At 43.4% G+C, this 27,519-nt stretch overlaps 2 non-coding genes across 2 annotated transcripts; both read left to right on the top strand.

Annotated features, from left to right (window-relative positions):
- The first annotated feature begins 4,254 nt into the window (after positions 1-4,254).
- On the top strand, positions 4,255-4,336 carry trnas-uga (transfer RNA serine (anticodon UGA)). Its single transcript has one exon. It is a non-coding gene; the product is annotated as a tRNA-Ser (tRNA).
- Positions 4,337-24,056: 19,720 nt separating this feature from the next.
- trnas-aga (transfer RNA serine (anticodon AGA)) lies at positions 24,057-24,138 on the top strand. The gene has a single exon. It is a non-coding gene; the product is annotated as a tRNA-Ser (tRNA).
- The last annotated feature ends 3,381 nt before the right edge of the window (positions 24,139-27,519 follow it).

Here is a 27,519-nt window from a genome sequence, read left to right as displayed (position 1 = left end):
AGAGTAAGTGTGAGTGTTCAGGCTGATATTGATGCAGTATGTTCAGGGCGTCAGGCTAATACTGGCCAGTAAGTGTTAACTGACAGGGTGATAGTGATGCAGAAACTGTGACGAGTCAGACTGACAGACATGGTGAAATTGTGAGGCCTCAGGCTGAAAGTGATGCGGGAAGTGTGCGAGTGTCAGGCTGATAGTGACGCAGTAAGTGTGTTGGGAGCAGAGTGATAGGAACGCAATAAGTGTGAGCGGCTTTGGATGATAGTGACAGGTCAGTATGAGGGGGAGGATGGTAGTGATCCAGTGAGTGTGAGGTGTCAGGATGACAGTGAAGCAGACTGTGTGAATGTGTCATTGTGATAGTGACATGGCAAGTGTGATGGGGTCAGGGTGACAGTGACGCAGATGCTTTCAGGGAGTCAGGTTGTAGTGATGCAGTAATTGTGAGAGGTCAGGGTGATAGTGACGCAGTGAGTGTGAGATGTCAGTGTGATAGTGACGCAGAACATTTGAGGGGCTAGGCTTATAGTGACGCAGTATGGGCAAGGGGTCAGGGTGACATTGATGAAGATGCACTCACAGGGCCAGGTTGTAATAAAGCTGTAAGTGTGAGTGTCTCAGGCTGATAGTGATGAAGTAAATGCGAGGGCGTAAGGCGGTTAGGGATGTAGTAAGTGTGCAGGGGTAGTGCTAGAAGTGACGCAGTAAATGAGAGTGTTGAAGCTGATAGTGATACATTAAGTTTGAGGGATCAGGCTGATCTTGACGCAGTAAATGTGACGTTGTCAGGATGATAGTTACACTGTAAGTGTATGGCGGCACAATGATCTTGACGCAGTAAGAGTGGGGAGTCAGGGTGATAGTGACGCAGTTAGCATGAGTGGGTAAGCCTGATCGTGATGCAGTATATGTGAGGGAGTCAGCCTTGTGGTGGCGCAGTATGTGTGAAATGGCCAGGCTGATATTGATGCAGTTAGTGTGTTGGGGTCAAAGTGATAGTGACACAATAGGTGTAAGCGGCTCAGGATGATAGTGACACAGTGGATGTGAGATACCAGAGTGACAGTGATGCAGTAAGTGTAAGGGGTCAGGATGACAGTGACACTAAGTGTACGGCCCTCAGTGTGATAGTGCCACAGCAAGTGTGGGGTGTTAGGGTGTAAATGACTTCGTAAGTGAGAGAGGGGCTTGCGATATTGAAGCAGTAAGTGTGATGGAGTCAGGCTGATAATGACACAGTCAATGTGACGGGGCAGTGTTTTAGTGACAAGATAAGTGTGAGGCGTCAGTCTGATACTGACACAATAAATGTGATGGAGTCAGGCTGATAGTGACACAGTAAGTGTGAGGCGTCAGCCTGATAGTGACACAATAAGTGTAAGGATTCAGGGTGATAGTAACATGGGAAGTGTGAGAGCGTGACTGAAAGTGACGCAATAAGTGTGTGGCGGTTAGGCTGTTGGGGACACAATAAAAATAAGGCCGGCAAGGTGAAAATGGCAAAGACTGTGTGAGTGGGTCAGGGTGATTGCGAAACAGTAAATGTGAGGAGGTCAGGGTGCGAGTGACACAGTAAGTCTGAGGGGTCAGACTGATATTGACGCAGTAAGTATGAAGCGGTCAGGCTGAGAGTGACACAGTCAGTGAGAGGGGGAGAGTTTTAGTCATATAGTAAGTGCGAGGCATCAGTCTGAAACTGATACAAAAAGTGTGAGTGGGTCAGGGTGATATTGACGCAGTACGTCTGAGGGGTCAGGCTGATAGTGATGGAATCAGTGTGATGGGGCAGAGTTTTAGTAACATGTTAAGCGTGAGGCGTCAGTCTGATACTGACACAAAATGTGTGATGGAATCAGGCTGATAGTGACGCAGTAGGTTTTAGGACTGAGTGTGATATTAACATCGGAAGTGTGAGGGCGTCACTGATAGTGACGCAATATGTGTGTGGTTGTCAGGCTGATAGTCACGCAGTAAAAATGAGGATGTCAAGGTGAAACTAGTGCAGTAAGTGTGAGGATGGCAGATGGACAGTGATGCAGTAAGTGTGAGGGGTTCACGCTGATATTGAGACATGCAAGTGTGAGGGGCCAGGTTGATAGTGACGCTGTGTGCCAGCGGGTCTGGCTGATAACGACGCAGAAAATGTGAGTGTCTCAGTGTGACAGTCATGCATTACGTGTGTGAGGGTCAGGGTGATAATGACAGAGAAAGTGTGAGGGGGTCAGGTTGATAGTGCTGCTGTAATTGTGAGCTTGATCAGCGTGATAGTGAGGGGCTCAGGCTAATAGCGACACAGCAATTGTGAGGGGGTCAGGGTGGTAGTGACGCAAAACGTGTGAGCGGGTCAGGCTAATAGTGATGCATTACGTGTGAGGTTTCAGGCTGATAGTGACGCAGTAAAGGTGAGAGTGTTGGTGTGCTAGTGATGCAGTAAGTGTGAGCCGCTCAGGATGATAGTGACACAGTAAGTGTAAGGAGTCAGGATAATAGTAACATAGGAAGTGTAAGGACGTGACTGATCGTGACAAAGTAAGTGTTTGTCAGTCAGGCTGATAGTGACACAGTCAAAATGAGGGTCCCGAAGTGAAAGTGGCGTAGTAAATGTGAGGGCGCCAGATGGATAGTGATGCAGTAAGTTTGAGGGGTTCACGCTGAAATTAAGGTGGTAAGTGTGAGGGGTCAGGTCCGTAGTAATGTAGTTATTGTCGGCGGGTCAGGCTGATAGTGATGCATTCAAAGACCAAATATCCAAGGCTCACTGTAGTGGTGAATAGCGAGACTTCTCAAGGTTAAGATAAAAATTAATAGTTCTCATCCTGGTCATAAATCACAATGCTTCATTTTAAAATTGTCCTCTCCTGCTTCGAGATTCACCAATGAGGGAACAAGATTTAATTGCACCACCCTGTTTATCTCTTCAAATATTTTGCAACTCTCAATGAGATTACCTCGCTTTTGTTGAAACTGTTAAAAAAAGACCGGATTTGCCCAATTTCAATTCACAGGACTAACGTTCATCCATGATATCAAGGCTAATCACCATTCGTGGTATTCCTCATGTGGCATTAGTATCTTTCCTAAATTGAGGGTTATAATTCCTCATACTGTAGTCCACATGCGGTCGAACTGAGCCACAATACATTGGAAATAATGCTTCGTTCTCGTGCCCTGAAATCCTTCTGCAGCTTTCACAACAGACTTCTACAACTGCTACTAGACTTCAATGACTTATTAAAAATTTCTCCAAGATGCAATTCTAAAAATCTGTACATCAGACTTTCTTCTTCAAATCTTCGACAAATAATCTCCACACATTTCCCTCCTGACAAGTATGACAAAGTCAAATCGTTGCTTTTTATCAAATCATGAGGGACATGGATAGGTTGACTCGTGTTTTTCTGCTGGTGAGGAAGTCAAAACTTAGAAAACATCGGTTTAAAATTAGTGGGTAAGGATTTAAAAGGGACGTCAGGGGCAACATTTTCAGTCCTGTTCAGAATGAGCTGACAGAAAAATTGTTGGAGTCTGGTACAACTGTAATATTTAATGCCAACTGGATGGATATATGAGTAACAAGGTTCAGAGGGATGTAGGCCAAAAGTTGGCAAATGGGACCTACTAATTTAGGATAACTGTCCTCAATGGTCAAGTTGGAAAGAAGGGCCACTTTCTGTGTTGTATTGTTCAAGGACTTGTTGACTCTAGAACAACCGCAAAAACTTTGCAAATAATTCCGTCAAGACGATTTCAAGTTGCAAATGTTCGGTCAATCTTCCTCTCTTTGCTCACAAGTTCATTACCTGATGTCAGAACTTACGGATTAGTTGCTGGATCCATTCCTGTAAATTGGATCTGCATTCTTTCTAATTCTGATTTTTTTTTTACGAATATAGCTAGTGTTTATGGACTTAGCATCAACATTTCTAATACCATATTTCGATGAATATTAAAACACAACTTTAGCACCAGATGATGAGCAATTGAGTCAAAATCGATCGGACACAGTGAGACAATGATCCTCTCTTCGTGTGGTGTACATCCGTGACTCTATAATTCAACGAAGAATCATTCCCACAACTTCAGCTGTGTCAGGATCTAGTTTGCAGTGAAAGCCTGTCAATCTGCTAAGGTAACGTTCGTCTGGGTCTCTGCAAAGGATTTGGCGAAATCTTTGGGTCTTGACAATTTGTTCTTCAAACAAAGGACATATTTCATGAATTAAGTTCTTTTACTATGAAAATTAGCCACTTATCGGCAGCTGTGATGGCCGAGAGGATAAGGCGTTGGATTTGAAATCCCATGGGGTCTCCCTGAGCAGGTTCGAATCCTGCTCACAGCGTTGAATCTTTTAAAAGTCATTAATTCCTTTGCAGAATTTGGATTTCGTGGAGCTTGAGCTTTGCATTCAATCGAAAGTAAATTTTCAATTGTGAAGAATCCGAAGTAATTTCAAGATGTCTAATTGAATAAATTATATGTCGAGACACAAAACGTAATCAACTTCCAACACGAATCAGTTTCAAAACATTTGTCGAACTATCGTGAAATTTGGATGTTCGGGGGGGGGTGGAATTAAGCAAAACAAGAAGCAATGCAATACATTTACCCGCAGGTGATGAGTTTTTTTTTAGGATCAGTTGAAAGTCAAGCTGAGAAGGTTCAACCTAATTTACAACTGACTCTCTAGGCCAATAATCTATTATATCAGCAGTCAATTAATTCGAAAAAGCAACTCAATGTGTGGAAAGGAACTCGACTGATCCAGGTTCCTGGCTTGAGGTGTGATAAGGCAAGGCGATATCAGCGGAGTAGAATTTTCTGGAAATATTAGAAATGGAATGTTAACGGTCTTCTGCTGACCACATTCGTAAGAAACTGTGCATTAAGAACTGAATTTGAAATTAACGATGAAAATCAGACTTGCCCTCTGCTTGTGGTGTAGCATTGTTCAGAACAATAGGTTGTTGTTGAGGCTAAAATTGACCAAAATAATCGATGGGGATCTTATCCACGACCTTCGTTGGAGCAGTTGGTGTGGAGAGCTCAACATGAAGAACCAAATACCAATCATTCATCTTGGCTATCTGAATTGCTTAGTTAAACATACTCCCAGTTTAATGTAAAAACCTTTGCTCTCAGAGCTAGATATTTTCATTTCAGCATGTTCCGATCTGAGAAGGTACTCCATGAAGTAGATGTGACTTAAATTTTGACTCTAACGTCAGAGATGTTGACACATTTCTGCCCCAAAACAGCACTGCCATTGGTATCAAATCAAACTGAACAAAGAACTAGTTCACTTAGACATTTCCTGTCTGCAGACTCTGCCAATGGACCGTTCAGGCCCGATGTAGGAATAGGGCGTGGTGACATCTGTTCACAAGTGGATCACTTCATTCTTGCTCACGATCCATAAACCGTAATTCATTTTGAACTTCTTAGCTATCAGCATGATAAGTGGTACATAATGCATAGGTTTGCTTCTCGAAAGAAAGAGCGAAATCTTATTCAATGCAGACGCAAATTCAAGTTGTCCCTGGTCGACCAGACAACAGATATCATTAAACAAAGTGAATACAGAAAACAATCAATGTTTTCTGGGAGTCAAAAAGATGTACTGGGAGAACGGAAACATATATTTGGAACTAAAGTCAAATACCACTTTCAGACTAAATTTTATTGAACCGTTATCTTAATTTGACTTTCATGTCCACCATTGCTGCAAAAATTATCTTAACAACTCAGAACTTTGTGTTCTTTGATATTGTCTCCTTTATGTTTCTATTGATTTTGAAACTAAAAACGCGCAATAGCAATGCACCCTATTTCACTTGCAAAGATCAGAAGAAGATCAATTTATAAGAGAACAGAAATAAAGCTACGTCTGTCTTTCGAGAGAAAACACAGTTACCATTTCGACTCCAAGAAGTCTTCTTCAGAAGTCTGCGCAATGAACTCGAAATACCCGACCGAAAACGAAAAAAAGAAGCCATAATGCCGCGAATTCACCACCCGCAAGCGCATGAAGTCCTACTCGAATATGCTGTATTACAACTATCAACATCAGTGTAGAACGGAACAAAGCTCATTCTGCAGTTGTCAACCTGTTATGACGTAGTTTGTAAAGTCAGAAATATGATTAGGCACAAACCGGGATGAAAGCAGGATATCAGAATTCTGAAAGAAACAAGTGCGTGCTTTGCTTTGAAGAAGGTTGGCAGTGATGAAAATGGAAATTAACTACAGTGAGGGGGCCTAATTAATACTCAGAATCGTTGCAACACATAGGGACGCAATTCTTTTTGCTGGGTTTCTGTTCTGCCATTTTATAATCACGACTGCTGTCAGGTTTGGTTTCCATTCCAGGCTTAGGTGTCTGCCTGATGGAAGTTTGCACATTCGCCCAATTTCTGTGTGGTAGCTCTGGTTTGCTACCACATTCTGAACATTTGCAGGTTATTTGGATTCGCCATTGAACGCACACGGTTACAAAGACAGTGATGTGGAGAGTGTCTGGATAGGACTTACTTCAGAGGATTTTTGTGAACTTCAATAGACAGAGTGGGGTTAGTCTGCTGTTTCCCGGGTGAGCTACATGGACAGAGAGGGGTCAGGGTATTCTTCCCTGAGGGAGAGACATTGTCAGAGTTGGATTAGTTGCTCTTACCTGTGTCAGTCAAGCAGATATAGTAGGGTCAGTCTTCCCTTCCCTGGGCGAATTTCTTTCACAGAGTGGTGACAGTCTATTATTCCCTGCCTGAGTGAAACAAAAAGAGCGGCGTCAGTATTTTCTTCCCTCGATAATTTATGTTGACAGTCTGGCTTCTGTCTGCTCTTCTCTGGCGAGTTACATTGGAAGAGTGGGATTAGTGTTCATTCATTGGGTGAGTGCCATAGACAGAATGGGATCAGTCTGCTCTTCCCTGAGTGAATTACATTTATAGAGTGGGGTCAGACTGCTCTTCAGTGAATTACTTATATTGACCGTGTGGGATCAGTCTGCTGAGTTACACTGAGAGTGTGGGGTCATTCTGCCCTTCCCTCGGTGAGTAACACTGACTGAGTGGCGTCAGTTTGCTCTTCCCTCAGTGAGTTACATTGACAGAATGGCATCAGTCTACTCTTTCCTGTGCGAGATACATTGTCAGAGTGGCGTCAGTCTGTTTTTCACGGAGTGAGTTATTTGGACAGTGTGGGATCAGTCTGCTCTTCCCTGAGTGAGTTGCATTGACAGAGTGGCGTCAGTCTGCAATTTCGTAGGTGTGTTAAAGTGATCGCGTGAGGTCAGAGTGCTCTTCCCTGGTTGAGTCACATTGACAGATTGGGCTTCATCTGCTCTTCCCTGGGAGAGTCATATTAACAGAATGCTCCTTTCTGAGAGAGTAATGTCACAGAGTGCACTCAGTCTGTTCTTCCCTGGGTGAGCTACGTTAGGAGAGTGGTGTCAGTCTGCTCCTCCACGGGCGCATTACTTTCTCAGAATCGTGAGAGTCTGCTCTTCTCTGTCTGTGTTTAACAGCAAGTATGGTTTCATTACTGTCTTCGCTGGATGATTCACATAGACACAATGGAATAAGTCTTCTCTTCTCTGAGTGAGTTACTTTGACAGAGTGGGGTCAGGCTCGTCTCCCTGCTTGTGTTTCATTGACAGAATCAGATCAGCCTGCTCTTTCCTGGATGAGAGACAGAGACAGAATGGGTACAGCCTGCTCTTCTCTGAGTGGTGTCAGTCTGCCATTTGCTGGGTGAATTACATATAAAGTGTTGGATCAGTCTGCTCTTCCCTGGATGACTAACATTGACAGAGTGGTGTCAGTCTACTCTTCCCTGGGTGAGTTATATTAACAGAGTGCGGTCAGGCCATAATTTCCTCGTTGAGTTACATTGATCGTGTGATGTCAGACTTCTGTCCCCTGGTTGAGTTACATTGACAGAGTGGGGTCCATCTGCTCTTCCCTGGGTGAGTTACGTTAGCAGTTTGGGGTCGGTCTGCTTTCCGCAATCCAGGAACTCCATCTCTAGCGGTTTCTTGTCAGTATCTCCATACTAAGGATTTGATGAGTTAACAAAAGTAACTAGTCCCCTACATCTTTGAGATAATTAAAGATGGGCAGTGAATCTTATCTCATTGAATGACAACTGTGTCCCAGAAATGCATTTCTAATAATTGCATGTTCTAATTCGACCCTGCAAGCGGTCTGAATAAATTGAGGAGAGGTGCAGGGTAGAATAATTAAAGTCAAATGCACTGATGCCGAGGAGACATGACACAAGATGTGAGTGTGGAGCTGATGGTGCAGGGCTCAGTGTCAGTGCTATTGGTTCAGCATTTATTGCTCACTGTTCGCAATGACTCACACACCACTGCTGTCAATTCACAACAATGAGCCTGTTCATCTTGGTTTGAAAATCCCTGCGTGTGTATTAACGTGGTTAATGAGACGCGAGAGGAGATGAGCACATCCTCTTTATTCTGTCAGTTTAAATTGACGTAAATATCTGTTGGATGCCAATGCAAGAGGATACTGTCTTTTTCTGTGCCTTTTTAGTGGGGCATGCTCAGCATTGAAATGTCTGTTTTTGCAAAAGCAGAGTTCGATTGCCATTCAGACTGAGCAACATTAATACAGAAAACGTGTTTTCGAATTCCTGTGATCAAGTAGTTCAGGCATTGTACATATGGACGAGAAATCTGGCTCTTAACGTGACGCCATGGCTTAGCTGGTGAAAGCAGCTCCCATCACACTGGTGCCTGCTCATTGTATTGAAAGCTCGTTATTTCTCGCAAGTATTGTGTTGCTGATCAAGAAACTCAGTGTCCTGTTTGAATTGCTGTACATTCTGATTTTGCGTTCCGGCTTCATTTTCCTGGTTTAAATCCAGTAGTGTAGGTTGCTCTTTTTAACTACTATTTTAACCTGGAGATTCTTCCCGCAGTTCCACAAGCACTTCTGCTTCTCATCCTCTTATTCTCATCCCTTCATTCCCAGTTTTGTGGTAATTAAGTGGTGAGGCTGGAGACACTGCAGCATTCCCGGGAAATGTTGTGGTAATGGCACTGACACCACGACATGATCACCCTCATTCTCTGCTGTCACCATTCATTCGTTGTACACCAACAGTAAATGCATCGTTGTTCTTCTTCAGCTATCATGTAATTACTTTCTTTTTCTATTGGATAAGGAATTCAACTTTAACTTCGAAAGGGTCTTTAGATTTTGAGGAAGAAATGTCTCCTTGCCTCAGGTCGAAGAGACAGACGCATTATCCAGAGAATGTGAGACTCCTTCGACCGACTCCAGCCAGGCGTCAGAAAGTTCGAATATCAAACTGTCTCTGAATGTCAGGCTTTTCAAGAGCAGAAATGGGAAATGAGGGATATGGACAGCCAGAGAGTCGGAGAATGTGAAAAAGGCCCAGGAGGATACAGAGACAAATATAGAAAAAACAAAGACACATATTGAGGCAGACACTGAAAGAAACAATTCTCCATTCGGCGAAACTGCTAACTAACGGAAACTAAAAGGAAATGTAGTCATTAAAACATAGCCTTCCACCAGCTCAGGAAAATGAATGTAGCATGACAGCTGATTAAGTCCTTTTAAGATTGTAAATTCGATGTTTGTAAGCTCAAGAGTTATTTTGATAAATATCCTGATTCGACAGGTATGATTATCATTTTCCCAACAGTATAATCTTGAAATCGAAAACTAACCTGTTTCCTGTCCATCTTAAGAAAAAAAAAACTGTTTCTCTCCACAGATGTTGCCAGTTGAAGCGTGTTTCTCTATCAATTCTTGTTTTTAGTTCATATTTCCAAAATCTGTATCTTTTTGATTTTTGATAACCTGGCACAAAACCAAGCATTACCAGGTTCGGACCAGTGGTAAGAAATACTGGTACCACGATATATTTGCACAATAAAACATGCATTCCCTGTCCGAGAATAGAACCAACACTATTGTGGTTAGAGTTCCAAATCCTAACTACGAGATTACATGGAATGAAGACAGACGCTCTTGCACTTATTCTCAATGAAATGGATTTTCAATTTCATTTCTGATCAGTTTCACTGCAGATTGGTTTCTACTCGTCTTCAAGTTTTGCAGAAAGGAAAATCCCATTTGGCCCATGGTGCAGTCTGGTTTAAAGACATTCATCGATTCTATTCCCAGTTTCCAGCTTTGGTCCATAACCTTATGTGTTCTGATGTTTCCAGTGCAAATGGCAGTGAGGTTCTCGCTTTGCTCTTAGATGACACAACAATGGGATTGAAGTTTGACATAGTCACACTGTGTTATTACCCACGTCGCGTCTCCCACAGAAAGAGACACACAGACACATTCCCCGAGAGTGGCAGAGTTCTCAGGATTTGACCAGCTCCTTGTGCTTCACTTCAGATGTCCGCTCCAACATGCAAGTTTAACCGCCAAAAGGCAGCTTTTGGTTAAACCAAAGCCAGTTCTACAGACCATGAGAGACGTTGATCTAAGCTAGAATTTGAATTGGACGAAAGAAACTGTAAATTCGAAAACCCAAACCCTTCCGTTCCTGACAGACAACAGGAATGGACTAGCACGTGCATTCTCGTGATTTTAAATGCGAACCGACAATCCCCTCATTCGACATCAGGCATGTTACCAATTCCGTCACTGACCCAAAGACCAGGTCTGACTGTGACAGTTTGTCTATAGGTAATGTAAACGTCCACATCAGGGAAACAGCATTCACAAGGTGAAAAATCAGCAAACATAACCACCGTCACTGTTTCACTTGGAATGCCCCGCTCTGTGAAACATTTCCTTTCACTGTACTTTCATACTTGAAGTTTTTTACATTCCAGAGCCTGAACTAATTCAGCGGGAAACCACTGGTCATTTCGAGCCCGTCATCCGGAATGAGGCGAGTTGAACGTTGCCTTTCTTGCTGCCAACACATCAGCGCAGCTCAAAACGAGCTCGTGTTAGCATCAGTCTTTACTTAACTTGCTGCAGTATATCTGCTGAACAACAGCAGATTATCACAGCATTGCCTTCTTCACATTGAAACCAAGGGTGATAATATCAACCGACTTGGAAACTTGGAGAGAGAAACACTGCTGACGAAGACGATTATGACGTGAGGAGCAGGCACTGGAGTTTGTTCAGGTCCCAAAGGCTACTGCAGTATCAATGGATATCCCTGCATACGAGTCTGAGTTTGCATTGCCCAGAACAGGCTTTCATTCCCAGTCAGGAAATGAAGATTTAATTCTCTTCTTGTGAATTATCCGAATGAAAACTAAATCCTGGTTGCACCCAGAACACACACACGGATCCTGCCAGAACAATTCAGTGATCGATCAGCATCTGTCTGGAAGGACAATGGCAGCAAATACAAGCGAAAGCTATCACCACAATTACCCCTCCAAGGTTTTTGCGTTTCCCAGTTGAAAATATTTCGCTGCTTCTTCAAAGTCACTTCATCTAAATCCTTGCCTCATGTCATCATGCCTGTACCCCGCTACTGAGGACATCCAGGGTTCTGCGGAGTAACTCAAAATCTCAATCTCTCGAGTAATTAGGGATTGACGGTGCATCCCATCACATTGAGCAATGACTTTGTCCCAGTAATACGTTTCCAAAAGCTGCAGTTTCTAAGGGAACACTTGCAAGCTGTCGGGAATAGGTTGTGATTCGGAGATGCCGGTGTTGGACTGTGGTGTACCAAGTCAAAAATCACACAACACCAGGTTATAGTCCAACAGGTTTAATTGGAAGCACACTAGCTTTCGGAGCGATGCTCCTTCATTAGGTGTTTGTGGAAGGCTCGATCGTAACACAGAATTTATAGCAAAGATTTGCAGTGTGATGTAACTGAAATTATACATTGAAGAATTGATTGTCTGTTAAGACTTTTTTTAAAAGTTGCATTCTCGGGTTAGCTGTTAACAATGGTAATAGCTAGACAATATGCTGAAGGCGTTAGCCCCGGTGTTCTCTGTCTATGACCTGATGTTTAGATTGATTCCAATCCAAAAAGTGAGATAACAGAGTTTTACATAATTTCATGCAGTTTTTGAGCTCAGAGTTCTACATGAATGTATGTAGTTTCTGAGCAAAGTACAATGTAACTCTGAAAGTACCAAAAAAAATCATCACACAAAATATATGTGTGCGTGTGGGTCTTTGTGTGTGTGTCTCCAGCGAAACCAAAAACTGACAACTCATGAACAGAAACAGAACTGACAAAGAGAACATATTTTCAGACACACGGACTCATGAATGCTGTCTGTGAGGCAGAGCGAGTCATCTGGGTCATGAGCTGCTCACACAAATTGCAGCGAGTCAATTCCAAATGGTGCTTTCAACGTACTGACGCCTTAGAGCACCAATACTGCCAGGAAAGTGCTCAAGTAACATGAATCAGAACTGACTAACAATGAACCATTAAAAATGAAGATTACCAATTACAGTCTCGATTAGACGAGGCGAACATTTGGGCTGATGTCTCCACCGGATCGAGAGTACCAATCACCAGCCTCTCTCATCAGGACAGAAATTAAGGAAATTATGGAAAAGTAACCAAGTTTCGTATCGCAATTTCCCTCCTTTTCGCAACAACAACAGAAAACTGTGAGCAGACTCAATGTAGAACCTAATTTCACATCAACAGGGAAATAAATATCTCCATTCACTTTCAGAGAAACTGTGAAAAATGCAAATTGTCTGGAATATGAAAGTTTGGAGCAGCCTGTTTTTAAGTCGCATATTATGCTGGTGGCCTTTCGAGCTGGAGGGGAACGTGACAACTACAGCAGAAGGGGAAACCAGCGTGGGCACTGACATGTTGGTTGCTTTCTGCTGTGCCACATCACAGCCGGGTTCGTAGAAATGACTACTTCTTCTGTTCAACTTTAACAAAACACATCCCTGCAAAACGTTGCCAGCTTCATCCATTAGCACACGTGGCCGCGCAGGGATACAAACACAAGCCTTGTTAAGAAGTGGAATCTTACATCAGAGTCTCAGGTTGCTCAGCCACGCGAGCACATAGGCCAAAACCAGAATCCCAAGAGCATGTACCTGATGATACCATGCAGCATACTCACAGCAACGGTACCAGTTCTGCAGAATAAGCGGTGAGGAGGAATTGCTCTATCTGAGCGGTCGTACTTGCTGTTCTCATCAGAAAATATGGCTTTGAATTTGCTAGCCCATATCTGCTGCCATGCTGAAACGGAATGCAATTCCGATTAGTCGCTGGATAAAACTTTACTCGTTTTCTCCCCTCAGATTAAGTGATCACTGGAGATGATGAATTCTGCTCCTGCCAGAAACGCCGACTCTCCTGCTGCTCAGATGAACTGAAAAACTGGTTTAGCACTGGAATCCGAGAGTGGCAGAACACGTAGCAAGAGTATTCGAAACCCAGAGCCAATAAGAGTTCCAACTTTCATGTTATTTCTCCATAATAGTGCATTATCCATCAGAGCCATGAACAACTGCCACCTGGCTGCAAGCTGAGTTAGAAACCTATGTGGGAATCAAGGACATGTGACTCACTTATTGTCGGTAAATCAAACAGTTCTCACTTTGAGGTGTGCAAAAATTAGTTCCTATACATATTCAGGGAAGGTCAAAAGCGATCTGAGATGTCAGAGAGGTGGTCACTGTTCGTGATTGCGCTTTGTTCGAGTTGTGAAAAGGCGTCCCTCTTTAGTCACATTCACGTTTCTTGTTGATGACTGAATCAGACAGAAGGTGTTTCACAAGAGCTGCACGTGACTTGCATTCCTCTCCCTCGCTGTCATACTTTCCTGGAACTCTGTGAGAACAAGAAAACAAAGTACATACTGTCATTTGGCAGCCTGTCTGTGATCTCCTCATTTTCAGTTACAACATGGCTTAGACTTCAGGCCACACGCTAATATCAGACACAGTATGAGAACAAGAGACGATAGTTCATCTGTGCCTGTAAATCTTTTCATTCTGAATGAACTGTATCCGTGTTTGCTGCTTCGAAACTCGAATATGTGAACTGCTCCAAACTATGATTGAGGATTTCTGGTTTTGGTTGACACACGTTGAGAAACGCCAGACAGCGTTCAAATGAAGCTTTCAGAGCACATTTTCGGATGTATTTGACAGAGACTAACATCACGAATCCAGTGTTCGCTGTGACAGAAGGAAATGAATGCTCTCCTTGTTACTGATCCAGGCCACCTTCGCATGTAAAGCAAATGCGGTACTGTTGTTACAGAAAGGATCAGTGCCCGGTAACTGTGTCCTTAAAGTGGACATGATCGAAAAAATAAAGAATACCATATCGAAATGTCCAGGAAATCTTGGCTGAAAAGGCGCAGTCAATTTTGCCTGCAGCGCCAAGACAGAGGAACATATGTAACTGCACTCTTAAACAGGATGGCCATCAGTGATATAAACATCGCCACATATGAAGGACCACTGCGAATAGAAATTTGAAAATGAAATTCACGCAGCAGGTCTTCGGAATTATATTCTTTCCACCGCTACAGTAGTATTGGGCGAGTAAATTCAAAACAAGGCTTGTTGATGAATATGCAATAAAGCCCCATCGATCATGATATGAAAGACTGTCGTCCGTAAAGAGGGAACAACAATGTTTCTTCTAAGCTTTGTACTGGGCCACTTTCCCACAAACTGATACGGCTACTCTCCAGTAAATATCAGGGCTCGCGGCATGCACTCTTAGAAATGGTGACCATCAGTGCTGGAAACATCCCTGCATATTCAGAACAAGGAAGAAAACATATCGAATTAAAGCGAAAATGGAAATTAATTGGACTGATATTCCCTTTCACCACAACAGCTAAAATGTGCGGGGATATACAGAGTAAGGTTTACTGACCAGGTCACTTTGACACACAAGCCTATCTTTCTTTCTGTCCGTTTTTTTTTGAAGCGCCGATCCTTTCTAGGAGATGAAGATGATTACTGCTCCACCACAGGATCACAGTGGGGCCAGAGACCCGATCGAGCTGCTCAAAACAGTTCGTGTTTGCCGAAAATCACTGAAACTGAGATTGATGACACGTAGACACGGTGTAACAGCTGCCAACAGATGTGGAGGGTTTTGGGACGGATTAGGACCCACTCTGGGAAAAAGACTGGATCCTAAGACTGGGGAGTAAGTGTTCAGGGAGAGGACTGGAGAATGGGGTTAAGAACGATATTAGCCAAATCGAATGGCGGAGCAGGCTCGATATTCTGAAAGCGCTAACCGTCCTCCTTTGTCTTCCAATCTCTGGCCATCTGGTATCTAAGGAAATTTTAGAGACTGGGAAAATGTTTGGAGAGGAAGCAATAAATGTGAAGCTGAATATAAAGTTTGAAGTCAGGGCAAGTTCAATGAAAAGGAAGTTTGTAGAAAGGCAGAGGGACATGGAGATGGAAAAAGAAGTGTCACCAGTCCCGAAATCTCATTCGGCTTTCATTTTCAAGATGCGACCGGACCTGCTGAGAACTTCCAGCAATTTCATTTGTTGATTCTGAAACAGAAGATGGGAGTGATCCTGGACCAATCAGCTCTCCAATGTTCTAGGAATATTTGACTTACCCGTTCGATCAGATCACGTTTGTCCCACACTGAAACCTCAGAATCCTTCCCCACCCCCACCCTCTTTACTAGCAATAAACTGTTCATAACATAAACTTACAGGAGCACACACAAGAACAATTGCAAAACGTTCAGGGAGAACTCCGTTCCGTTCCATCAGCACATTCTGAATCAGTTAATTGTTGTTCAGGACCCATGAGACATTAAGCGTCTCTGTCAGACCACTAACAAATGGCCATTCGCGTTCTGTGTCTTTGAATACATTGGAGAATGCACGGATGTAGTGGAATCTCACGTTTAGAAATGGACATGATTCATAGTATTTTCAGCTGCACTGATAAAGTTGACTCTGGCGCTTCCAGTGAAGTGCAGACAGTTTTCACTCAGAAACCGGAATGTGATCAAAGCAGGAGGACATATGTGTCAATGAAAGCAACAAGAGTGCTCCATCAGCGTTCGTTTGCAATTCTGCATGTGGAACGAAGAGCTGGAACTCTATTAAACAGTGAAAACGACTATTATGGGGCTTGGACGCACGACTCTCTGATTAAACACCTCACATTTCATCGAACTGAGATATGCAGGCTTGGCACAAGACGAATTAATTTGCTATTTCATTCTGAGCACAATTCACCTGGCACAGCAATTTGCAAAGATCCAGCTCATTCCTCCCAATCACACAGAAAATAATTGACATCTTTCACTTTTGTTATTTCTTCAAAACATTACAATCTATTTAGCACTTGTCCTGGCATTTAAGATTCAACCCGAATATTTTCATACGAAGTGATTTCCAGTCACTCTGGCGGACAGTAAATCAGTCAGAAAGTTACCGTAGGAAACCCAATCATTTCCGTTTACAGTGTTGGGAATTTCCCATCTGCTGACGAGACAGAGTCCTCACAATCAACATTTTCTTTGTTCTTCATGCCTAAAACGTTTACCACTTCTTATGTTCAAGACAGGAGTTTTGTTGATAACACGTTCCAAGAACAGGAACAACCTTCCAATCTCCTGAAGCCGTTTCCAATTTAAAATGGAAGCTTTGTTCCTTTCCCACGGGAAGAGCAGTTAATGAGAAAGGAGTTTCCACGAGCTGTGTCCCAGGGTTTGGCAGGAAGCCCTGATTGAAGCTGCAGTGGCCGCTTTGAGTTGGCATCGGGGGATTGGAGAACATGGTGTCGTATTCGGCTGCGTGTAACCGTCTTACTCCCTATGTACTCGGGTTGAATCATGGATGAGTTTTCGGAACAATGCTGCCTTCCAGTCTCTGGCCATCTGCTATCTAAGGAAATAGAAACAGTTATTTGTTAGTTCGAAGTCCTGGGCAATGTGCAAGATTGAACAGTTCTGATTCAAAACTGGAGACTGGGAAAATTGTTGGAGAGGAAGTAATAAAAGAGAAGCTGAAAATAAAGTTGGAAGTCAGGAGACATTCAATAAAAAGGAAGAGTGTGCAAAAGCAGGTGGAGATGGACATGGAAAAGAAGTGCCACTAGTCCCGAAGTCTTAACTCAATTTATATTTCCAAGATGCAACCAGACCTGCTGAGATTTTCCAGTAATTTCATTTGTTGATTCTGAAACAGAAGATGGCAGTGATCCTGGACCAAACAACTCTCCCGTGCTCTGGGTATATTTGACTTACTGTGTCTATGTCCCACACTGAAACCTCACGATCCTGCCGCACCTCCATTCTCGTTCCTGACAATATACTGTTCATTACGTTAAACACAAGAAGAACAATTGTAAAACGATGAGGGAGAGTACCCTTCGGTTTCCATCAGAACAATCTGAATCACTGAAAATTGGTTCAGGACCCATGTGACATTGATCCGTCCCTGTCAGACCCCTCGCAAGTGGCCATTCGCTTTCCGTGCCTTTGAACACTTTGGGTGGTGCACGGTTGGTTTGGAACCTCACATTTTCAAACGGACATCATTCATTGTATTTTCGGCTGCATTGAAAAATTGTCTCTGGCGCCACCAGTAAAATGGAAACAGTGTTCACTCAGAAACCGACGTGTGATCAAAAGCAGGTGGACAGATGTGTCAATGAAAGCAGCAACAATACTGCACGTGGAACGAAGAGCCGGAATTGTATTAAGCAGTGAAAGCGCCCATTGTGAGGCTTGCACCCACCACCCTCAGATTAAGCATCTCACACTGCACCGACTGAGCTAACCAAGCACGGTGCACTGTGGATTAGTTTGCTATGACATTGTGAGCATAATACATCAGCAATTTGTTAGGATCCAGTTCATTCCTCCTAATCACAAAAATATCATTCACACCTTTCACTTCAGTTATTCCTTCAAAGCATTACAATCTATTCCCCACTTGTCCCGGGATTTAAGTTTCAACCTTAATATCTTCATATTTTTACCCACACCTTTCTGTCGCTGATGTGAATTCCAATCTCTCTGGCAGACAGTAACTCAGTCGGGCAATTACCTCAGGAAACCCAATCATTTCCCTTTACAGTTTGGGGCATTTCCCATCTGCTGACGAGACAGAGTCGTCTGAATGAACACTTTATTTGTTCTTTCTACCTAAAACCTTTACCACTTCTTATTTTCAAGTCAGGAGTTTTATTTATAACACGTTCGAAGAACTGGAGCAACATTCCAATGTCCTGAAGCCCTTTCCAATTTAAAGTGAAAGTTTTGCTCCTTTCACACGGAAAGAGCTGTTACTGAGGGAACAGTTTCCACGAGTTGTTTCCCATGGCTTGGCAGAAAGTCGCTGATTGATGCTGCAGTGGCCGCTTTCTGTTGGCATCGGGAGCTTGGAGAAAGTGATGTCGTATTCTGCTGCGTGTAACCCCATGGTCGGGGTAAATGCTTGTGCCGAAATATTTGAGGCTTATTCCCTGGGTGGGCTCGAACCACCAACATTTCAGCCAAATGCACTGACCATTTGAGAGACAGAAACTGGCAACGCAGATATCCAAAAGCAAAGTTATCGACGGGATGTGAGGATCTGTCCGACAGCAGGAACTTGCGTTGTTTTCAGAGACGGTCGCTGATTTTATCACCGAGAGGGTAAGCACACTGAGGAGCTGCAAACACTCAAATTAATAGGCATCCACACATGCGCAGTTCTCTCACTGACAATGCTGGTATTTGAAGCCACCATTCGATAGAAACTGAAGCTTAAAATCCAGCACATTAGACCGCTCGACCACGCTATCACACAAAAGCCAACACTCAGATTTGTTATGACTAGTGTTTCAGCATGGATTCACTTCAGACACTGAGACCTCGCAAATTTTGTAATGAAATTGGCGTAATTTAAGAAGAAAGACCAAAAAACATGTACAGACAAGGAACAGGCCCTTCATCCATTCAAGCCTGAGCCGATCCAAATCTACTGTTTAAACCTGTCACCGAATTCCTAAGCATCTGTATCCCTCTGCTCCCCACCTACTCATGCATCTGTCCAGATGCCTCTTAAATATATCTACCGTGATTACCTCTCCCGTCTCTGCTGGGAACGCGTTCCAGACACCCACCACCCGCTGTGTCAAGTAGTTGCCACGTGTCTCCCTCTTAAACTTTTCACGTCTCACCTTGAAAGCGTGACCTGTCGGTATTTAATCCTTCAACCTGGGAAATAAAACTTTTCTCTATCTACCCTCTCTGTACCCTTCATGATTATGTAAACCTCAGAAAGGTCTCCCTCAAACTCCTTGTTTCTAATGAAAACAAACCTAACCTACTCAACCTCTCTTCCGAGATTGCACCATCCATATGAGGCAACATCCGCTGAAACCTTTTACACGCCCTCTCCAAAGCGTCCACATCCTTTTGGTAATGTGGCGACCACAAATTTACACAGTATTCTAAGTGTGGTCAGACCAATGTATTGTTCAGTTTTAACATGACTTGTTAGCCATTTTATTCAATACCCCATCCAATGAAGCCAAACATATTCTATGCCTGCTTGACCACTCTATCCACCTGTGCAGCAAACTTCAGTGTATAATGGACCTGCACTCACAGATCTCTCTATCCATCAACGTTTTTTCCCTCAAAGCTGTTCCGTTCATTGTATGACCCCATCTAGAATTAGACTGACCGAAATGCGTCACCTCACATTTGTCTGTTTTGAACCCCAGCTGCCACTTTTAAGCCCAACTTTCCAGTATATCTATATCCTCCTGTATTCTTTAATAGTCACTTATAATTTCTGCTAGTCCAGAAATCTTCGTGTCATCTGCAAACTTTCGGATTATTGCAACAGTGCTCTCTTCCAGATCATTTAAGTATATCTCAAACAGCAGTGACCACTACACTGACCCCTGTGGAGCACTACTGGTCATCTTTCTCCATTTCCAGAAACTCCATTCAACTGCCACTCTGTCTCCTATTGCTCAAATAATTCTTTTATCCATCTGTCTAGAACACCCTGCACACCATGTTACTTTACGTTCTGTATTTGGTTACCATGGGGAACCTTATCTAACTCCTTACTGCAGTGCATGTATATGACATCAACAGCCTTTCCTTCATCTATCAACTTAGGCACTTCCCCGAAAGACTCAATGCCTCTCACTGATATGCACATTATTTTCTAAATATGAATAGATCCTATCACTCAGTACCTTCTCCAGCAACTTTCCCAACACTGATGTTAGGCCCATTGTTCTGTAGTTATCCGGAATATCGCTACTATCCTTCTTTTACAGGGGACAATATGAGCAACGTTCCAGTCGGCCAGAACCTCACCTGTGCTGAAGGATGCCACGAAGATATCTGTCAGGGCCCCAGCTATTTCCTCTCTCACATCACTCAGGAACCAGGAATAGATCCCATCCGTTCCTGGGGATTTGTCCACATTAATTACTCCTAGCCTGCCCAATACAGCTTCCCTACTTATGTCAACATGATCCAGATTAATCAAATGTCTTCCTCTAGACTCAACATTCATCATGTTCCTCTCCTCAGTGAACACTGATGCAAAATAATCATGCAGAATCATACCCATTCTCTCAGATTTGACATACAGCCTTCCTTAATTTTCCTTTAGTGTACCAATCCTCTCTCTGGTTACCTGCTTGCTTCTTATATATGAATAATAGGCTTTAGGATTCTCCTTAATTGTGCTAGCGTGAAGTTGTTTCATGACCCCTTTTAACACCCTTGATTCCTCGTTTAAGACTTGTCCTACACTTCTCATGTTCCTACAGGGACCATTATGTTGTTAGCTGCCGAGGCGTTATGTATGCTTCCCTTTTCCTCTTGGCGAGTCGTACAATTGTCCTGTCATCAACAGTACTCAAATCCTTTGCCTTCAACGGGACATGCCTATCCTGCACTATATTTAAACTATCTTTGAAAGCCTGACACATATGAACTGTGGACTTTCCTACAAATAGCTGTGTCCAATCCACATTACCGACCTCCTGCATAATTTTGATATAATTAGCTTTGGCCCAGTTTCGTACTCTTTCCTTAGGACCACTCTCATCTTTGTCAATGAGTATTCTAAAACTTACAGAATATTGGACACTTCCCAAAGAAATCACCGACGGCAACTGCTATCACCAGCCCTGGCTTATTCCCCAATATCAGTTCCAATATGGCCTATTCCCTCGTCGGACTATTGATATACCGCTCCAGAAAACTCACCTGGAGGCTTCTTACAAATGGTATCCCATCCAGACCACTGATGCTAAGAGTATCCTTGTCAATGTTGGGAAAACGGAAATCTCCAATCAACACTAAATTATTGCCTCTACGTCTTTCCATGGTCTGTTTAACTATTTTTCTTTCACCTCACGCTCTCTGTGATACAGCCCCAAAAATCTAACCTCACCCTTCTTATTTCACTGCTCCATCCATAGTGTCTCACGACCCAAGCCCTATATGGTGTCCTCCTTTCGCACAGCCATGATATCATGCCTGACCAGCAATACAACTCCTTTCCCTTTTACTTCCCTCCCTGTCCCGTCTGAAGCGTCTATATCCTAGAACATTTGGTTGCCAACCCTGCCCTTCCATCAACTAAATCTCTGTGATCGCAATAACCTCATATTCCAGGCACCAACCTCAGCCCTAAATTCATCTGTCTATACTCCATGCATTAAAGTAGATGCATTTCAGGCCACCAGTTCTTTTGCATTCATCTGCTCTCTGCCTACTCTTCCCATTATTAATGCTATCTTCCAGATTCTTAGCGTTTCCAGTTTCCACCTCACTGCCGACTTGTTTAATGTTGTGGTTCCCAGCCCCCTGCCACATTAGTATAAAACCTCCCCAACAGCAGTAGCAAAAACTAACGAAAGGACATACGTTCCCATCTGGTTCAGATGTCGATCAATTTTCTTATAGTTCCACATTCCCCAGAACTGGTCACAAAATCCAACAAATCTGAAACCCGCCCTGCAGCACCATTCCTCAACTCACGTGCTCACCGTGCTGTTTTTTTTATTCATTTCTCCGCTGGCAGTCACATGGCACAGGCAGTAATTCCGACATTACTACCTTTGAGGTCCTCCTCTTTAATTTCTCTCCTAGCTGCTTGAATTCTCCCTGCACGTCCTCATCTCGTTTTTTTTTCGTTGGTGCCTGTATGCACCAAGACAACTGACTGTTCATGATCCCCTTTTCGAATGCTCTTCAGCTGATGGGCGACATCCCTGGCCTGAGCACCTGGGAGGCAACATAACTCTCCAGAATTGCTGATGCTCCACAGTGAGTCCACCCGCAGCTCCAGAGTAGACACGCGGTCAAACAAGTGCTGCAGCTGGACACACTTCTTGCAAGTGGAAGTTTAGAAAACCTTTACAAGTATTTGCAAGGTTTGCGCTGCTAGGACATGAGAACGAAACTGAATAGGCTTCGTCAGCTTCCCAGGAGTTTCAGTGCTTATGTTTGACCTCACAGAAGCTTATAAAATCATGAGGAAGACAGACAGAGTAAATAGTCAGGGAGCACTTCTTCACAAGACACGCTAGTTCAAATCTACATAGCAAACGTTTAACGTGAGAGAGGAAAATTTTAAAAGGGATGTGAGGGACACATGTTTTTTCACACAGAAATTTTGTGTGTGTAGAATGACTTGCCACATTTAGTGACAGAGTCTGGTGCACTCACAACATTTCAAAGGCATCTGAATGGGTGTACAGACAGGAAGACCTCGGAGAGATAAGGCACAAATATTGGCAGAAATGTATGGATTAATTTCGGTTATCTATTCAGCAAGGACAAGTTGGATCGCGGGATTTGTTTCCATGCTCGACAAGTCTGAGATGCTCCAGCCACCGGCAACGGTTTGAATACACCATTTGCAAAAAAAAACGCATGTTGTTTGTTACTCAGCCAGCGAGTTTGGCTATTTTGTTTGGAGGGTGGATGAGCCCAACCGATCCAGAGATGCAGCTTTTCCGGATATTTGCTGCCAATGACCATTCTTCTTGACACTTTCCCAAGTTCGCCATCAAAGATATTGGCTGAAGAAAAATTCCTCACGTATCGCATTACCCACTTTGCTCTCCAGCGAATCCAAAAACTGAAAGCTCTTAACGTGGAACAGAATCAAAACTGAAAAGGCAGTACCATAATCAGACACACCGAAGCTTAAGTGCTGTCTGTGAGGCACTGTGAGTCGTCTCTGACATGAACTGTTCGCACAAATAACAGCAATGCATTTTCCAAACCTACTGGAGATTTAGTGTATTGCCAAGTCCCAGAAAGTGCTCAAGTATAATAAAACAAAACACAACAACGAACCATTAAAAGTGAACAGTTCCAATTATATCCGTGATTAAATTAGGCCATCAATGCGCCGGTGCCCCCATCTGATCGAGAGAGCCAATCACCTTTCTCCCTCACCAGGACAGTAATGAAGGAATTTTCTGATCTAAAATCAGGTTTCCAGCTTCTGCAGTCCTCACTTTTGCCTAGTTCCTTCAGTGTCGCTGGTTCCCAATTCAAGAACTCCATCTCTAGCGGTTTCATGTCTGTACCTCCATGCTGTGGAGTTGAAGAGTGAAGAAAAGTAACTCACCCCCTCCATCTCTGGGGTAATTAGGGGCTGAAAGTGAATCGTATCACATTGAAGTACATCTACAAGCGACTTAATCTCTGTCTTTTATTAGGAACCATCTCTTTCATTGTAACCATCAGGAAAGACCATTTCGATCGCTAAAAAAAGAAATGAATATGTCACTAATCTTTGTTTGTTTCATATCCAAGAATACTCAGATCAATAGCTCCCTTGATTACCTCTGCTGGTCATGTTCGCAAAGAGATCTAGCAAATTGCCAAGTGTGACTTTCCTTTCAATAAATAATTTTGAATCAATTTTGCAGCAAATATCTTGTCCTAACTTTGTGTTTTTCTTCTTTTACATTGGTGTCTCGCACCTTACAAATGACAGCAAAGGTATGAATGGAGATGGAAACATTTAACTCTCGTCAGCGGCAGCTTTCAATGAGATGACGGCTGATTTGGTCAATGCTCAGGGCGCGGCGCCGACTGTAGTCATGGCCGAGTGGTTAAGGCAATGGGTTAGAAATTCCTTGGGGTTTCCCTACGTAGGTTCGAATCCTGCTGACTACGTTATGAATGCTTTCCTGCTGGAACAATTCAAAGTTCACAAAGTCTGTTTTGCAAACCAGGCCTGTTATTTGATTAGACTTGAGAAACTCGAGTTCTTCATCAGAAATGCTCCACATTTAAAACATTATCTCTGTTTCTCTTTGCAGATACACTGCTCGACACATCGGGTTTCTGCAGTTGTTATTGAACGCCCTGAGCAGTAGTGCTGCTTTTCATTAGATTCCTTTCATCCCTTGTCCTCTGTTCTCTGACTCTGGTCATTGGCAACACTTCCTCCTGCTCGTCAGAGTGCTCATTCCGCACCGCTCCCTCCCCCATCATTACAAACAACCGCAGGAAATTGCCAATTAACCATCTTTGTTCCAAAGTGAAACTCACCAGACTAGGAACGCTCTCCACCAAACGAGACTTCTCATCCCTGGAAATGGTGCAAGCCAGAGGTTTGTGAAGAGATACTGTGAAAATATTGTCAGTTGGCAGTTGGAAAAAATGTTTAGGAAGCAAACCATATAATTTAGGCTCCAGCTTTGGAAATCTTGAGAATCTCTTTGGGAAATGGAATCATAGGAGATTGAAGAAGTGTAAATTGTCAGTCCGAGTAGAGGAAGGGACATTGACTCTGATGTTCTCGGCACAGGAACTGATCTGAGACATTGAAAGAATTCTCGCTCCCGTACGTGAGGAATACAAACTTCATCTGGACTGTGGGACAATGAAAAACTCTGGAACACTCAAGACAATATCCAAATATTAACTGAGATCACGACAGTACGAGTACAATAGATGGGTCAGTTTTGGTCCAGTGTGTGCGGGAGGGCTTCCTGACACAGTAATAGACATGCCTTAAAGGGAAGAAGCCACTTTCGATTTAGTACTGGGTAACGAGCCTGGCCAGGTTTTCGATTTGGAAGTAGGTGAGCACTGTGGAGACAGCGATCACAATTCTCTCAGGTTTACTTTCGTGATGGAAAGGGATAGGTGTACTCCACGGAGCAAGAGTTTCAGCTGGTGGAAAGGAAATCACGATGCAATGAGGTAAGATTTAGGAAGCGCAGAGTGGGGTAGGAAACTGTAGGCGGTAAGCACATAAAAAATGTGGAGCTTATTCAAGGAAAAGCTCCTGTGTGTCCAAGATAAGTATGTACCTGTCAGGCAGGGAGGAAGATATAGAACGCGTGAGCCGCTGTTTACTCAGGAAGTGGAATCCCTGGTCAAGAAGAACAAGAAGTCTTCTGTTAGTACAAAACGTGAAAACTCAGTTAGAGCGCTCAAGGGTTCTAACGACATCAGGAAAGACCTAAAAAGAGAGCTGAGAAGAGCCAGGAGGAGACATGAGAAGTTGTTGGCAGATAGGATCACGGTTAACCATAAGGCTTTCCATAGGTATGTCAGCAATAAAAGAATGACGAGAGTTAAATTTGGCACAATCAAGGATAAGAGTGGGAAGTCGTGTGTGGAGTCAGTGGAGATAGAGGAAGTACTAAATAAATATTTTTCGACAGAGTTCACTATAGATAATGAAAGTGTTGTGGAGGAAGATACAGAGATACTTGCGTCTAGACTAGAAGAGATTGAGGTTCACAAGGAAGAGATATTAGAAATACTGCAGAGTGTGAAAATAGATAAGTCAGCTGGGCCGGATGGGATCTATCTGATGTTGTTTAGCAAATGCACTGTAGGAAGGTACAAATCAAGCTGATGCTAACAACAGCTCGTTTTGAGCCGCTAATTTGCAGTGAAGTGGCGGCGCCAATAAAAGGTGTCACGCATCTCGTCTAATTCCACATCCTGAGCTCGAAATGACCAGATGTCTCTCGCTGAGTTTCGGCAGGGTCTTGCTGAGACGACACCATGACACGTTTTCACTGGTGTGGATCATGAAATCGCGTGGTGACTGTGAATAAAACGATGGACACTTCCAGCAGAGAAGGAGGCGACCCTGAAGCAGGCAGCTGTGGACAAATGTTTCTCCTTTGCCAGTGAAAGGCACTGCTTCACAAATTGGAAACTTCAATGTGAAGCAGTGTTGATGATTATCTTCGCTGCTTGTTCACCTTTTTAATTCTGATTCCGTGAAAGTCCATGGCATTACATATCGTCATTCTGCCGTGAGTGAGTGTGTCTATTGGGCCAGTGGCGTAATGGATAACGTGTCTGACTTCGGTATCAGACGATTGTAGGTTCGAGTCCTGCCTGGCTCGAGGGGAATCTCTCACTTTAACAGTGCCCCACGTTGACGCTCCTCGGTGAAGTCCTGCCGGGTTGTCGCTTCTGTGCTTCCGCATTTAAAACTTGCTCTTGTCCATTTAAAATTCCAGCTCACCACAACGGAGAACTCTGTAGGGTTGGGGATACCTTTCTGTGTGTCTCCCTTTGTGGGTGAAATGAGCATGAGTTCCTCAAAAGAGTTACGAGTCGTTATGGAAGTGTCATACATCAGCCCCATTATTGTGCCATTTAAGAACACAGGATAAAGTCATTGACATTTCCTCTGGGAACATTAGAACACACGACACTTTGGGCCAAAGTTGGGAACTGCGACTGGATGGTTCTCTGATCAGCCGCAATGCACACAGGCGGAATGGCCTTTTCCCACTTTGTGAATCTACGAAGAGAAGTTGAAAATAATCTGCAACGAAAATGTTCATAAAGGGTGTTTTATTTACACCAAATACGATAGTATCTATCGCCTTTTCTTGTTATTTACTTGTGAGGATTCGGTACTCTCAGCACCGTGGCCCGGATCGTATTCCCGCCCATGGAATGGTTGTATTGTTCAGCTAACATGTCGGTGTACCAGTACTTCTGCCGATTTTCCGATGCGAGCAGGTCATTGGTTTTGTCCAAAACATTATGAATGTTCACATAATACAAATAGCTGCAGTTGCTGGAAATCTGAGCCTAAAACGAAAATTGTTTGCGGAATGCAGAAAGACTGGCAACAGAAACATCGACTTTCCTGCTCCTCGAATGCTGCTGTGCTTTTCCAGCATTTTCTGATCTAAAATCGGGTTTCCAGCATCTGCAGTCCTCACTTTTGCCGAGTTCCTTCAGTGTCGCTGGTTCCCAATTCAAGAACTCCATCTCTAGCGGTTTCATGTCTCTACCTCCATGCTGTGGAGTTGAAGAGTGAAGAAAAGTAACTCACCCCCTCCACCTCTGGGGTAATTAGGGGCTGAAAGTGAATCGTATCACATTGAAGTATATCTACAAGCGACTTAATCTCTGTCTTTTATTGGGAACCATCTCTTTCATTGTAACCATCAGGAAAGACCATTTCGTTCGCTAAAAAAAGAAATGAATATGTCATTAACCTTTGTTTGTTTCATGTCCAAGAATAATCAGATCTAGCAAATTGCCAAGTGTGATTTTCCTTTCAAG

Source organism: Chiloscyllium punctatum, chromosome 34 (genome assembly GCF_047496795.1).
Source record: "Chiloscyllium punctatum isolate Juve2018m chromosome 34, sChiPun1.3, whole genome shotgun sequence".
Taxonomy (NCBI): domain Eukaryota; kingdom Metazoa; phylum Chordata; class Chondrichthyes; order Orectolobiformes; family Hemiscylliidae; genus Chiloscyllium; species Chiloscyllium punctatum.
The sequence above is the reverse complement of the archived record's forward strand: the minus strand, read 5'-3'. Positions and strand labels throughout refer to the sequence as shown.